Genomic DNA, 7,943 nt, shown 5'->3' with positions numbered 1-7,943 from the left:
AAAAAAAAAAAAAAAGAAAGAAGCTTTTTTTAATGTCCCAGTTAAATTAATATGACTAGAATAACTGCATCTCTTTTTTTTCTGTTTGAAGAAGTATATTATTGGACATTGCTCTTATCACTTCTAACCTTCTTTTGAGTGTTATTGTCTAGCATTGAACTGCTAGTAAAACATATAATTTGGTTTAATATATATTTACTATAAGCTCATTTAAGCACTAACAAAGTTTCAGTGTGAATAAGAATAGGCTTTTGTCACTGTTTTTACACCACATTATACCATCTTTTAAGGCCACATTTATTAGAGGTACAAATTCTGGCATTAAGAAGGCCAATCTGAATATAAGTATACTTTTACTGAGTCAGCAGAATGGAGTATGAGGTATTCAAGAGTTCATTGGAAAATATCCTGTGTGTTCTTAATTGCTAAACAAAAGAATATAGGGAGGTCTAAAGAAAATTAAATTTTGTGGCAGTATTCTGAGTCGATACATACGAGTACATCTATAGAAAATAAGGCAGGGTACTTCATTCATTTTACCTGTTCAGAAACAGTCATAAACGGGCCATTTCATAACAGATTTTACTAGGTAGCCATGTGACTTGTGATTTCTGAGTGATGAACTAATTATTGCAAAGAAAATATGTTACACTGACTCCAAAGAGAAATAGACAGAAATTCAAGTTGTTGAAGATGAAATTTTAATTGAAGATGTTCTTCTAGTTTATTTATATTTATATTTTATTATTTACATTCTAGTTCTGTTTACATTTTTATTTATGCAACCATCTTAAATACAGTAATAAGAAACAGAAGCTGACATAAAAAGTCAAAAGTGATCTAGGAATTGACAAATGGATTCCAGGGCCTCTTGAATCTGAGAAAAAGTATAGGCAAAGTTATATTTCATTATCAAGTGTGTTAGTGTTCTATTGCTGTGAAGAGAAGCCATGACCACAGCAATTTAGTTGGGACTTGCTTACAGTTTTAGAGGCTGAGTTGTTTCTCATGACAGAGAGCATGGTTGGCACACAGGTAGATTTGGCACTGGAGCAGTTGGGAATTCTACATGTGGATCCCAGGCAGCAGGGAGAGAGTGACTGTGGACTTGGCAAGGGCTTCTGAAGCATCAAAGCCCATCCATCCCCAGTAACGCTTCTCAAGAAAGCCACACCTCCTAGTCCTCTCAAATACCCCCCCCCCCCACACACACACAAAGCAATCCAATGCTTGGACCTGTGAGTGCTGCTCTTATTCTACATTTTCATGGCATGTTACTGTGAAAATTATTTTCCTTTTTTTATTTATGCTTCTATATCTGCTCATGCTCTTCATTAGTCTGGGAGTGGCCTACGTGAAGAAAGTCTGATCAGGAGGGGCAGTATAAGTTGTGACTGTATGTCCACAATACCATCTACTGCTCTTCTTTAGTAAGACAGAGTCTACATAGGTTTAAAATTCCAGGAAGTCCTCCAGCAGGTGCACATGTTTAAAATAAAATTGTCCGAGCACAAATCCACTTGTTATGTGGAATGCTGTCTCTGAAAAATTTTAATGGGGAACTGCCATGATTCCTAACTCGTTCTTTTATATTTGAACCTCAGAACTTTCTTACATTCACAGACAACTTATATTATTGTTTAATAATTAGTTTGTAAATGACCAAGTACTGCTGCAGACTGGAATGTCTGGAGGATTAAGAAAGGGGAAATAGGCTTGTAAGCTTTTCACCTAAGTTTGGCAAGTTAATAAACTTTTTGAGTAAAGGATTCAAATATATAGCCTAGGGTGATCTTGAATTGATCATCTTCCTGCCTCAGCTTCCGAAGTGCAGAGACTAAAGGTATGCACCATCTCTTCTTTCTGAACAGAACTTTATTCATACTGTTACTTTACAAAGAGAAAAAGAAAATGAATGCTTTTTCCAGTGTAATAATTTTACCAGATATGATTATACCCAAATGCCTTTGGATTCTTAAAGTCAGTTTCAAGAATAATTTAGAGGTGAAGAACACAAACTGGAGGAAGCTGTTTTCTATACCAAAGAATGAATTGGAAACAAAAGGTTTCTAAGTTATTTAATCCATAAATAAGAAATATGGTTAATTATAGTGAAGAGTCTAAAAACAGCTTTGGGACCATTGAAATAGGAGGTATTTTAAGTTGCTGGATTTATTTTTATACCATGAATTGATTGAATATGAAAATGTGGTTCCTATACGTGAAGATATCAAATCTAAGAACTTGAAAAACAGAGAACCAGAATAAATATAATAGAGGAGTTATATCACTATAAAATTAATTTCTTGTATATTTCCTGCTATCAAGGAATAGCAATAGATATTGGAAAATTAGGTTGAAGAACAAGAGAATTATGTTTGCGTTTACTCTCTTGTCAAGCTAAATTCACATTCCTTTTCAAGGTAGCATTCTTTTGCTTTGTTGGCATATATTCAGCAAGTTGGCATATATTCCAGGTTGAGATAAACAGAAAAGAAATTAAATTGTGTATGTGAAGTAATGCAATAGAAGTCAAAGAGCCTTAAGTCACATGACTCCACCTGCTTTTACTCCCTATTCTCCTCCTTCCCCCTCTTTCCTGAAGACAGCTGTATTACTGGTTTTTCTCCTCACTGTGAGAAAGTGCTGTCTAGAAGCTGCTTAAGGAGAAGAGGTCCGTTTTGGTTCCATCATGATAGGGAGGGCATGGCATCTGGGCTGCACAGGCCACATCATCTCACTGGAGCAGGTTACAGAGAGGGAGAGTGATTCACAGCTAGGCCGTGTCCCATAAAGATTCCCCAGCCCCTGCAAACAGCACTGTACCTGAGGAGCACATATTCAGTACATGGACCTTGAGAAACTTTGCATAAAAACTAAGGCAATAGTTAAATAACAGTTGTTTGAAGTCTTCAAGTATATTTCGTTTCAGGCAGATGTCAGATCAACAGAGACTCAAATTATTCTGAGGACACAATATATATATATACAAGCATATAAAAAAACCAACCAACCACCACCACCAACAACAACAAAATGATTTTATATCAGTATCCAACAAGCAATTATACTACATACTACTAAGCCCAAGTGCCTAGACGCCATTCACTGAGTGTGCTGATGTTTACTGTATGATAGTGCACTTTTCTGTTAAGTACATCAAGTACATTAAGTACTCATTTTGTTGTTGGTGGTGTGTTTTCTTTACATGCTTGTGTATATATTCTGTGTTCTCAGAATAATTTGAGTTGCTGTTGATTTGACATCTGCCTGAAACAAAACATAATCAAAAAGCAAGAAAACTGTTGACTTAAATGCTTTCCATGAAAAATAACTTTAATTTGAAAATTTATCAGTTTATTTCTATATTTATAAACTACAGGATAAACTGAGTCATCATCTTATTCTGTAGATATTAGTTTAATTGGTTAAGGAGGATTTTAAACTTTTTCTTCTAATTTTGATTTTAGTTTCCCCAAAAGCTATTTATTTCTGAAATGATTCAAACTTGAAAACAGAGGGAGGAGAGAAGGAAAGAGAGGGGGAGAGACAGTGGAGTGGGGGGAGGCTTTCTTTGGGAAGTCTTTTGAAGAGCATTCCCCCATGATTTAACTTCTTTCCTGACACCCACAAGTTCTTCAGCCTTTCATTAGTGCCACACTGGGGGCAGGAAGCCTTTTCCGGTGGGTCTTTAGTGTACACTCTAGATCCTAGCTATAGCAAGATGAAAATTGTAACATTTCTATCTCAGAATCCATGTGCATTTTAATATGAAATGTGTACTGCATTAACTGAGCACTATATTATTCTCATATCAATTTTGTGTATGTGACTATACACATGCAGGAACTCTTCAATCAGTTGTGAGGCTTAAACTTAGGAAATCTACATGGCTATGCTACTCTAACCTGAAGACAGTCCCTGCAGCATGGAAGTTGCTCTAGAAACATTGGCAAGCTAGTGCCATCCAAATTCACATTCTTCTTAATGCTTCATTTCATTAAATTTGGTACTATATTATATTTAAATACAGGTTAGTTATTTTATACTTAAATATTTAGTACTTCCTGTTGAATTCACGAAGGAGTTTTCTTTAAAGGTTTTTGTATTTGCCTTTAAGTTTGCAGTTAGCTCTATAATCATTAAATGTTTGAGGCTCTGAAAACTTAAGATGAATAGCAGACACCTTGGCTCATTTTTCATGAACGCTTAATCAACAAGTGTTTGCTATACTATGTTAGCCTCCTAACAGATTATTCTCTGACTTCACTGTGACCTGGCAAGTGGAACATGTGATAGTTGCAATATTAATATATGTAATATATTAATTAGTTTACTTTGGGTCATATGCCAGAAAGGTTGACCAGAGATCAACCTTTTATCTGATCTATAAAGATGATAGTTAACAGTATTGTGTATTGACTTTATATTGGCTTCTGTAACTCCTCGAGTTTAACGTGCAGTTGTGCCTCTCCAACTATATCACTATCTTTAAAGGCAGGTGAATTATATAGCTACCTAATTAGTCTACCTAACACTGAGATAGCATTGTTGCAGACACCTGGAAACAAACAAGATTTCATCAGAGTCAGCCGTATGTAGAGGAATTGGCTTCTGTTTAGAGCTTAGCTACTATTATGTGGTGAGCAGTGTCCTTATAGATCTGCTATGCTAATTATCAAATAAAAGAGACAGTAAAATCTGTATTATGTAAGAACTCTATGCTGAGTTATTTAAGCTCCTCTGCGTAGCTAGGTATCACCCATATGTCATGTGTGCGATACTCTGACAATGTCTTCCATACTGTTTTTGAATACCAACTCTGCTTTCAGCACCATTGGTGTTACAGATCATCAAGTAGGTATACTATAGAGGAATCAGTAGAGAAGGGTTTAGTATCAGCCATCACGGTCAACCCCAGTAATGCCGGAGCGCTTTCTATAGCAGTTACCTTATTGACCAGTTGTAAGGAAGGGCACAGGAGGCTATCTTTCCGTTTATTTGGTAAAAAGGACGATAAAGTTTACAGGGTCTGCTGCTTTCGTTTTTAAGGCAATATATTTTTGTATTGTTCAATTAGTTTAAAAAAGTAATAGGTATCTAAATGGTGCTTTGTACGTGCTTCCTTTGGTTGGTTTCCACCCCTTCCTTTCCTGCTATACTTTCTCACCAAGTATCCACAGACTGACCTAGCTCTCTGGTCTTCCCCAGCTTCCTTCCATAGGCTTCCTTCATTCCAGCCTCTTGAGCCCATTTCTAGTTTCCTGGATTATATCCAGGATATTTACTACCACCTGGATACCTGTGTTAGCAGGGACTGCATTTCTTTATTCACTTTGAGACCAGTTCACTGTTTAGAGACCATGAAATACATTTTCTGATAAGGCTGTTACACTAGAAAAGATGATCCAGTCAGTTCTTTTTTAAATGAGTTTTAATTATTTTTTTTGTGATAGACTATTTTCTACATTTGGGTTCCAAAGTGCCTCTAAAATATGCTTTAGATTATTTGTGTGTGTGTGTGTGTGTGTGTGTGTGTTTCGAGACAGGGTTTCCCCCTGTGTAGCCTTGGCTGTTTTGCAACTCACTCTGTAGACCAGGCTGATCTCGAACTCAGAAATCCGCGTGCCTCTGCCTCCCAAGTGCTGGGATTAAAGGCATGCGCCACCACTGCCCAGCGATTATTTCCTTTTTAATGCTTATAAATAAATGTCCTTGCTCGAGCCTGTATAGATGGCCTAGAAGTGTAAGGACCTGAGTTTGTTTGATGTACACAGGTCATTCCAGCATGGAGGGGGCAGAGACAGTCATTCCTAATGTTCACTAGCCCAGCAAGCTGGCCTAGTCAGTGAAGCTTCAGGATGGTGAGTGGCCCTATGGCTACTGAGGAGCAAGCAACACTGGATATTGAAGCTTCTGGCTTCAACATATACACACATGTGAGCAGACCTGCCTATACACATGCACATAGTCCTCTCAGTTGCCAGCTGCATAATGATCACTGCTGATGCTTGAAATTATTAAGCATAGGTAGAAACAGTGATTTCTTATCATTATGTGGGCCTGATTTTTGTGTTTTGTTTCTGAGCTTTAGGGTAGTTGTCAGAAGAACCCCAAACTAAACAAGCCCACTTCAGCCGGTCAGTACTGAGGCCAGACCCGAGTTCCACTTAGAGATCTTAGAGAAGTATTTACAGATGAATTTTTATCATTTTAGCTTATAATGGGCAATGCAGGCTCGTGTGTTAAAGGTGTGGTCCCTGGAAGGTTCTGGAAACCTTGGGACATAGGATGTAGGTGAAGGAAGTAGATCACTGAGGGCCTCTCCTTGGGGACTGTATCGTAACCCTAGCTTTTTTCCTCTGTCCTTCCTGTCTACCCTGAGGCAAGCAGACTCTAAGCCTCTGCCACTGCTTCAGGCTTGACGCTGTGGAGAGAGGTGACCTCAGAAACCTTAGGCCTAGAGTCAGTGCTTCCTGTTGGCCTGTTTTTTTCCCCTTAGGTCCTTGTCATGATAAAAGGTCTGACTAACACAAGGAAATAAAGAGAAGCTTAGAAAGTTAAAATAGATGCCTTGTGTCAGTTGGATAGGATATTGGGTGAAGCTAAAACGGGAGACGTCAGTGAAATACCAGAAGCAAGAGGTCTTAAGAGTGTCAGGGTAAGTTTACGGTTTTTCTCCTCTAAAGCTAGATAAACCACTGAATAGTTTTGAGCCAGTGGGTTTGGCTAGAAAGGAAAAGAATAAAAGGACTGGAAAAATTGGTTTCAGGGGACTTTAGTGTTGTCTTTGTTAAGAAATTTGTTCTAACAGTTGTAAATTACACTGTCTGATTATGAAGGTTAGAGCTTGGATATAAGTTGAAATACCCAGATCAAGTAAGCCTTTTCCAACCCATGGGTTAGAAGTTAATGAGTAATTGGTTGTGGAGGGGATGTTCTGTAGTTCCCGGGATGAAGCCTAGGGCTTTGTGTATTGTTATTCAAACCCTGTATCACTGAGCTACATCCAGCTTGACATTTAGCTTTAAGGATCTCATCAGTGAAGCTGTTCTGAAACATTTAATGGTTGCTACTATTTACTTCAGTCTCTCTTCCTCCTCCTTCCCCCTCTCTCATTGTGAGTGCCCCCCGGGGGGAGTATGTGTGAGTGTATTTAGTTATTGAAAGTTAACCTTCGCCATTTCTCAACTCGGAATCCCAGATCTCTAGCTCCTGAATGAAAGTAAAATTAATCAGGCAGTGGTGGCGCTTGCCTTTAATCCCAGCACTTGGGAGGCAGAGGCAGGCAGATTTTTGAGTTCGAGGCCAGCCTGGTCTACAGAGTGAGTTCCAGAACAGCCAGGGCTACACAGAGAAACCTTGTCTCAAAAAACAAACAAACAAAAACAACAAAACAAAAAAGAAAAGAAAAGAAAAGAAAAGAAAGTAAAATCAGTAACCTATAGAGCTTGGCTATAGACAGAACTTTTTTTGAGGGTGTAAAGGGATGATAAGAGAAAATGGAAATAATGAAAGGCAGAAAATAAGTCAAAGATACATTTTTAAAAAATGTAGCTGTGATTGTTCGGATAGCTGCTAATTGCTGGTGTTTGTGGAACTGTGACAGCAGCAGAAGCTGGTGTGGAAGGAGAGCTGGTATTCTGCATAGATTGCATTGGAAGTGGAGAGAAGATAGCCAGGAGGCTGTGTTTAGGGTAGAAGTTTAATTGTTGTTGTTTTGAGACAAAGTCTCTCAGTGTAACCCAGTCTAGCCTTGAACTCATGATTTGCCTGCATGAGGCTCCTGAGTGCTGGGACTGTAGATGTGAGAATAATTTTAAGTTTGAGATGAGAGCTTGGGAGAGATTTCAAATGAACCTGAAGCATAAGGGAAAATAAGGCTGGAGCTTTGAAAACTGGTAAAAGTGGAGACTATCTGTATGCAAGATCTATTTGTTTAT

General features: G+C 38.1%; 1 protein-coding gene across 10 annotated transcripts in view; it reads left to right on the top strand.

Moving 5' to 3' along the window:
* Window positions 1-7,943, top strand: part of Bbx (BBX high mobility group box domain containing) — a 232,217-nt gene that overhangs the window by 98,297 nt on the left and 125,977 nt on the right. The window lies entirely within an intron of this gene.

This window comes from Mastomys coucha, unplaced genomic scaffold (assembly GCF_008632895.1).
Source record: "Mastomys coucha isolate ucsf_1 unplaced genomic scaffold, UCSF_Mcou_1 pScaffold12, whole genome shotgun sequence".
Taxonomy (NCBI): domain Eukaryota; kingdom Metazoa; phylum Chordata; class Mammalia; order Rodentia; family Muridae; genus Mastomys; species Mastomys coucha.
Note: the sequence above shows the minus strand (reverse complement) of the source record. Positions and strands in the feature narration are given on the sequence as shown.